General features: G+C 43.3%; 1 long non-coding RNA gene across 2 annotated transcripts; it reads right to left on the bottom strand.

The window, feature by feature from the left end:
* Window positions 1–1,442: 1,442 nt before the first annotated feature.
* LOC134928880 (uncharacterized) lies at window positions 1,443–2,679 on the bottom strand. 2 transcript variants are annotated; one of them, XR_010178095.1, is made up of 4 exons: window positions 2,632–2,674; window positions 2,382–2,402; window positions 1,844–1,966; window positions 1,443–1,656 (listed from the first exon to the last, which is right to left on the bottom strand). It is a non-coding gene; the product is annotated as an uncharacterized LOC134928880 (long non-coding RNA). The 2 variants fall into 2 exon arrangements; XR_010178094.1 differs by lacking the exon at window positions 2,382–2,402 and having other exon boundaries at window positions 2,632–2,679.
* Window positions 2,680–7,262: the final 4,583 nt, after the last annotated feature.

Raw genomic sequence — 7,262 nt, 5'->3', positions numbered from 1 at the left:
GGAATTTTCTATCTCTTCCCCTCAGACTCTCCACAAAACTTCAAACGGGCTCTCAAGACCCACTTCTTCACCAAACCAAGCCGTCTCTATTCCTAAGCCTTCTGTGGCCCACGCTCACTTTCTACCCCATCTGTGTCACCCCTGTTTTTGTGCCCCTCCCCTTTAGAATGTAAGCTTTCACGAGCAGGGTCCTCTTCCCTCATGTGCTTTTACGTCTCTTACTTAACCTATCTTCTTTTCAATACTCCCTCTGATGGAGCCAAATCCTTCAGTTTTCTGCCATCCTGATCCTTATTTCAGTGCTGTTTACTGACGCAGCTATGTTTATATACCCTCTACTTGTCCTATATTGTATTGAACTGTAAGTCAATGTCTTCATGTTTTGCTTATTTGTTTACTCTGTAATTGGGTGCTGCAGATCCCATGTGGGCCATATAAATAAATGATAATAATAAATTATAATGCCCCCAGAGCAAGGCGTGGGTGCCATGTTCCCAGAGCCCTACGCATATGCAGTAGACTCTGGCACAAAGCCAGCTGCTATAGTCTGCAGCACTGTTGCCAGAGAGGAGGGTGGCCCATACTTCTCTATTTAATGGCCTCTACCACATTTTGATAATTAAGAAATATGGCCCTTAGTATAACAATCATAGACAATGTGTAAAGGACTAAGCAGTGCTGGATAGAGCAATCACACAGAGTCATCAGGAAAAGCTACACTGATACATTCCATGCCAAGATAGGACAACAGAATGTAACCTGCAAGAAAAAAAAAAAAAAAAAAAAAAAAAAAAAAAAGAGTGTAAGGAACAAGCTACTGCATGGTTAGGAAAAACATTTACCGGGAACATGCCAAACTGGTAACAACCAAAGATACAGGCATAGGTGCGGTTCTAGCAATCCAGCCAGTATCTTTTAAAAGGCAACTTTATTTTTTTATTTGAAATTATTTGCATGTTTAAAATACAGGCTAACTAGCCAGATCCACACTTGCATCTGCATCACACAGGCTATTACATAGGGAGGAGCAACCTGGACAAGGAAAGTATGCCGGAGCAGCAGATGCCAGCGGCTCACAGTCAACGTGTCGCGGGATTTACCTTCGCCATCCCACAAGACTGACACGGAGGAGCTCCTCAATGGCCACTGTTAATGAACAGCTGAGCCGTTGGAGCAACACTGCACCGATTGAAGGAGTAGTGTGTGAGGGCCCCAAGACTGCTGCCTCTGCCGCCCCTTCCTAAATCAAGCCCCAGATCAGGAACCAGCTAGGGTATTTGAAGAACGAAGGATGCTTAGAGGACTGATGAGGCTCCTCCTCATGTGGAGAAGACAAATATATAACACAATAGAAGAATTGGCACCAACAATACGTATCAATACTAAATAATGTAAACATCCCCTTTTAAAAAAATGTACTCTTCCAACATAATGGTGACATGTTCCATCTAAAAACTTTTATTATTGTAAAAATATACAATGAATGTATGTACATCGAAAAAGTGGTAACTTGCTTCACACTTTTTACAGATCAATGACCACAGTAGCAATTTACAGGTGATATTCTGTAATATCCACTTTATCTTTAACATGAGCTTCATAAGAAGACAACCTGACGTGTTTCATCTTTTCTCCAAGACTTCATCAGGGGTGGATCTATGATTTTATAAGAACTAATCAATAAAACATTCATAATTGTATATAATAGATATAAGGAACATCTCACATAAGAACGTTACAAAAAGTGCATTATATACAAAAGAGCAAACAGAAAACAGAAGAAGAAGAAAAATCAGTCCAGGATAACCTTCACAGAAAATATAAATATATTTTAGGAACGTACCTCAACTAAATGGTAAGTACTATGAATAGTATATAGAATCACAATCTCAACGGCTCATTCGTGAATGCTTGATGACAAGACCCCATAGGTCCCTAGGACTTCAAATTGGACACTCAGTCAAGCCTAATAAAAACAATTACATCAAGTATATTAAGCTAAATGACACTATATATAAGACCCAATTAACTGGTCAGGGAAAGCAACACGTACCTTATAGTGAGACAATTTGCACATGGAAAACCAGATGCTCAGGATCAGAGACAAATCACTTAGTAGGCAAACCAAGCAATTTCATATTAGTTAATTAATTATTGGAATTTAATATAATAATCTAATAATTTAATTGAATTAATGAATGTTCTACCCATAGAATGTTTATATAAATCCAAGAAGGGCTATACTCTCCCCTTAAATTCATATGACGAAATAATATAGCATATCCCCTCTCAAAAAAATCTTACGGGGAAATAATACTTATAAGGATCATATTTATCCTAAAATATTCAATTAAATGTAGGAAAAGAGGGGGTATCCTTACCAACCCAGTGGATTCTTAAATCTACAAAACAAATAATTGGTGTGCTTAACATCATAAATCCTTTAGTTGTTAAATCCACAGACATACATTTTTATAGAATCTATGGTAACATTCTGACAAATATAAGCACAGTTTACATAGTATCAAAGGCATAATTTACACAGTATCAAAAGTACAGTTTACAAAGTATCAGTAATTAGTAGGAACCTAATTCACAATGGTGCCTTAATGCTGCAAAAACAATCCTTACCCTCAATAGATCTGCAAAGGTGGCTCAGCATCTGTGTAATGAAACACTGAGCCACAAAACTGCTTTATAAAGGGAATGGAGGTGACATCATCACACTTGTTAATGTGATTGGTGCATAAAAAATACCAAAAAACAGTGATTAAAAATGGAACTATAAACATACCATCAACTTAGTGAATAATAGTACTTATTTGCTAATCCTCAGTCCCTTAAAAAGCTTATAATACTTAAAAATAGCTGAGAAAACCATTTATTAATGTTTTACCCATAATGCTATTTACTACAGCAATAAATCCACACCATGATTGACATTTACCTGCATCCAATCATTAAATTGCAGGGTGGGACACTATGCTGTCAGTGCTCATTTACCTCACAAACCTGAGATCAGCTAGCAATCGCAGCCCATCCTTTAAATCAGACATGTCCAAACTGCGGCCCTCCAGCTGTTGTGAAACTACATATCCCAGCATGCCCTGACACAGTTTTCCTGTCAGAGAATGCTAAATCTGTGTCAGAGCATGCTGGGATGTGTAGTTTCTCAACAGCTGGAGGGCCGCAGTTTGGACATGCCTGCTTTAAATAAAGAAATGTACTGCCGAACACACACTCCCACTCGCGGCGGAATACATTGCCGCACTCGCTCTCGGTGCCCACATATTAGTGCTGGCCGGACCCCGTGCGTTCCAGCACCATTACTATGCGGTCCACAGGGACGGCCAGACTCTTCCTATCATGTGATCCAGTCACATGACCCTTTCTCTCCAATGGCGCCGCTCCGAGGTCCTGCCACTGGTCAGAAACCTTGCCTTCCAGCGCCATTACTATGCGCTCCACAAGGACGGCCAAACACTTTCTAACATGTGCTCCAGTCACCAGACCCCATCTATCCAGTAGCGCAACCCCAAGGTTTTAAACACCTGGGGATAACGATTATCAAATTCTTAAAGCGATAATTCATCCGTGTGGGGTAAACAGACCTATAATATAATATAAAGTGCAACCATAAACTAGTGATGAGCGGGTTCGGTTTCCGAGAAACCGACCCCCCCCCGAACTTCACCCTTTTTACACGGGTCCGAGCCATACTCGGATTCTCCCGTATGGCTCGGTTAACCAGAGCGCGCCCAAACGTCATCATCCCGCTGTCGGATTCTCGCGAGATTCGGATTCTATATAAGCAGCCGCGCGTCGCCGCCATTTTCACACGTGCATTGAGATTGATAGGGAGAGGACGTGGCTGGCGTCCTCTCCGTTTATAATTGTAGAAGAGACAGTTGATTGCTTGTTTTATTACTAATTGTGGGGAGGATTGGGGAGCAGCTGTTAGGACTCGGAGTAGAGTGCAGAGTTTTGCTGATAGTGACCACCAGTTTTTTTTTTATCCGTTCTCTGCCTGAAAAAAACGCTCCATACCATATCTGTGCTCAGTGTGCTGCATGATATAACTGTTCTGAGTGCTCACACTGCTTAATTGTGGGGACTGGGTAGCAGCTATAGCAGGAGTACAGTGCACAGTTTTGCTGACAGTGACCACTAGTATACGTTTGTCTGCCTGAAAAACACTCCTGTGGTGGCTTTTTTTTATACTAGTTTAGCAGTCTGCTGACAGTGTCCACCAGGTCCATTATACTGTATATAGCAGTACGGTAGGCCACTGCTGTACCTACCTCTGTGTCGTCAGTTACTCGTCATCCATTAATAATAATAAGTATACTATCCATCCATCTACATTGTATACCTGTGGTGGCTTTTTTTCTTTATACTAGTTTAGCAGTTTGCGGACAGTGTCCACCAGGTCCATTTATTATACTGTATATAGCAGTACGGTAGGCCACTGCTGTACCTACCTCTGTGTCGTCACTCGTCGTCTATAAGTATACTATCCATCCATCTACATTGTATACCTGTGGTGCCTTTTTTTCTTTATACTAGTTTAGCAGTTTGCTGACAGTGTCCAACAGGTCCATTTATTATACTGTATATAGCAGTACGGTAGGCCACTGCTGTACCTACCTCTGTGTCGTCACTCGTCGTCCATAAGTATACTATCCATCCATCTACATTGTATACCTGTGGTGCCTTTTTTTCTTTATACTAGTAGTACTAGTTTAGCAGTCTGCTGACAGTGTCCACCAGGTCCATTATACTGTATATAGCAGTACGGTAGGCCACTGCTGTACCTACCTCTGTGTCGTCAGTCACTCGTCATCCATTAATAATAATAAGTATACTATCCATCCATCTACATTGTATACCTGTGGTGCCTTTTTTTCTTTATACTAGTTTAGCAGTTTGCTGACAGTGTCCACCAGGTCCATTTATTATACTGTATATAGCAGTACGGTAGGCCACTGCTGTACCTACCTCTGTGTCGTCACTCGTCGTCCATAAGTATACTATCCATCCATCTACATTGTATACCTGTGGTGGCTTTTTTTCTTTATACTAGTAGTACTAGTTTAGCAGTCTGCTGACAGTGTCCACCAGGTCCATTATACTGTATATAGCAGTACGGTAGGCCACTGCTGTACCTACCTCTGTGTCGTCACTCGTCGTCCATAAGTATACTATCCATCCATCTACATTGTATACCTGTGGTGCCATTTAGTTGTGCGCATTAAAATATGGAGAACAAAAATGTGGAGGTTAAAAAAATAGGGAAAGATCAAGATCCACTTCCACCTCGTGCTGAAGCTGCTGCCACTAGTCATGGCCGAGACGATGAAATGCCATCAACGTCGTCTGCCAAGGCCGATGCCCAATGTCATAGTACAGAGCATGTACAATCCAAAACACAAAAGATCAGTAAAATGACCCAAAAATCAAAATTAAAAGCGTCTGAGGAGAAGCGTAAACTTGCCAATATGCCATTTACGACACGGAGTGGCAAGGAACGGCTGAGGCCCTGGCCTATGTTCATGGCTAGTGGTTCAGCTTCACATGAGGATGGAAGCACTCATCCTCTCGCTAGAAAAAAGAAAAGACTTAAGCTGGCAAAAGCACAGCAAAGAACTGTGCGTTCTTCGAAATCACAAATCCCCAAGGAGAGTCCAATTGTGTCAGTTGCGATGCCTGACCTTCCCAACACTTGACGGGAAGAGCTTGAGCCTTCCACCATTTGCACGCCCCCTGCAAGTGCTGGAAGGAGCACCCGCAGTCCAGTTCCTGATAGTCAAATTGAAGATGTCAGTGTTGAAGTACACCAGGATGAGGATATGGGTGTTGCTGGCGCTGGGGAAGAAATTGACAAGGAGGATTCTGATGGTGAGGTGGTTTGTTTAAGTCAGGCACCTGGGGAGACGCCTGTTGTCCGTGGGAGGAATATGGCCATTGACATGCCTGGTCAAAATACAAAAAAAATCAGCTCTTCGGTGTTGAATTATTTCAACACAAATGCGGACAACAGGTGTCAAGCCGTGTGTTGCCTTTGTCAAGCTGTAATAAGTAGGGGTAAGGACGTTAACCACCTCGGAACATCCTCCCTTATACATCACCTGCAGCGCATTCATCATAAGTCAGTGACAAGTTCAAAAACTTTGGGCGACAGCGGAAGCAGTCCACTGACCAGTAAATCCCTTCCTCTTGTAACCAAGCTCCTGCAAACCACACCACCAACTCCCTCAGTGTCAATTTCCTCCTTACCCAGGAAAGCCAATAGCCCTGTAGGCCATGTCACTGGCAAGTCTGACGAGTCCTCTCCTGCCTGGGATTCCTCCGATGCATCCTTGAGTGTAACGCCTACTGCTGCTGGCGCTGCTGTTGTTGCTGCTGGGAGTCGATCGTCATCCCAGAGGGGAAGTCGGAAGACCACTTGTACTACTTCCAGTAAGCAATTGACTGTCCAACAGTCCTTTGCGAGGAAGATGAAATATCACAGCAGTCATCCTGCTGCAAAGCGGATAACTGAGGCCTTGGCAGCCTGGGCGGTGAGAAACGTCGTTCCGGTATCCATCGTTAATTCAGAGCCAACTATAGACTTGATTGAGGTACTGTGTCCCCGGTACCAAATACCATCTAGGTTTCATTTCTCTAGGCAGGCGATACCGAAAATGTACACAGACCTCAGAAAAAGACTCACCAGTGTCCTAAAAAATGCAGTTGTACCCAATGTCCACTTAACCACGGACATGTGGACAAGTGGAGCAGGGCAGACTCAGGACTATATGACTGTGACAGCCCACTGGGTAGATGTATTGCCTCCCGCTGCAAGAACAGCAGCGGCGGCACCAGTAGCAGCATCTCGCAAACGCCAACTCGTTCCTAGGCAGGCTACGCTTTGTATCACCGCTTTCCAGAATACGCACACAGCTGAAAACCTCTTTCGGCAACTGAGGAAGATCATCGCAGAATTGCGTACCCCAATTGGACTCTCCTGGGGATTTGTGACATCGGACAACGCCAGCAATATTGTGCGTGCATTACATCTGGGCAAATTCCAGCATGTCCCATGTTTTGCACATACCTTGAATTTGGTTGTGCAGAATTATTTAAAAAACGACAGGGGCGTGCAAGAGATGCTGTTGGTGGCCCGAAGAATTGCGGGCCACTTTCAGCGTTCAGGCACCGCGTACAGAAGACTGGAGCACCACCAAAAATACCTGAACCTGCCCTGCCATCATCTGAAGCAA

Source organism: Pseudophryne corroboree, chromosome 5, assembly GCF_028390025.1.
Source record: "Pseudophryne corroboree isolate aPseCor3 chromosome 5, aPseCor3.hap2, whole genome shotgun sequence".
Taxonomy (NCBI): domain Eukaryota; kingdom Metazoa; phylum Chordata; class Amphibia; order Anura; family Myobatrachidae; genus Pseudophryne; species Pseudophryne corroboree.
This window is presented reverse-complemented; position numbering and strand designations above follow the sequence as displayed.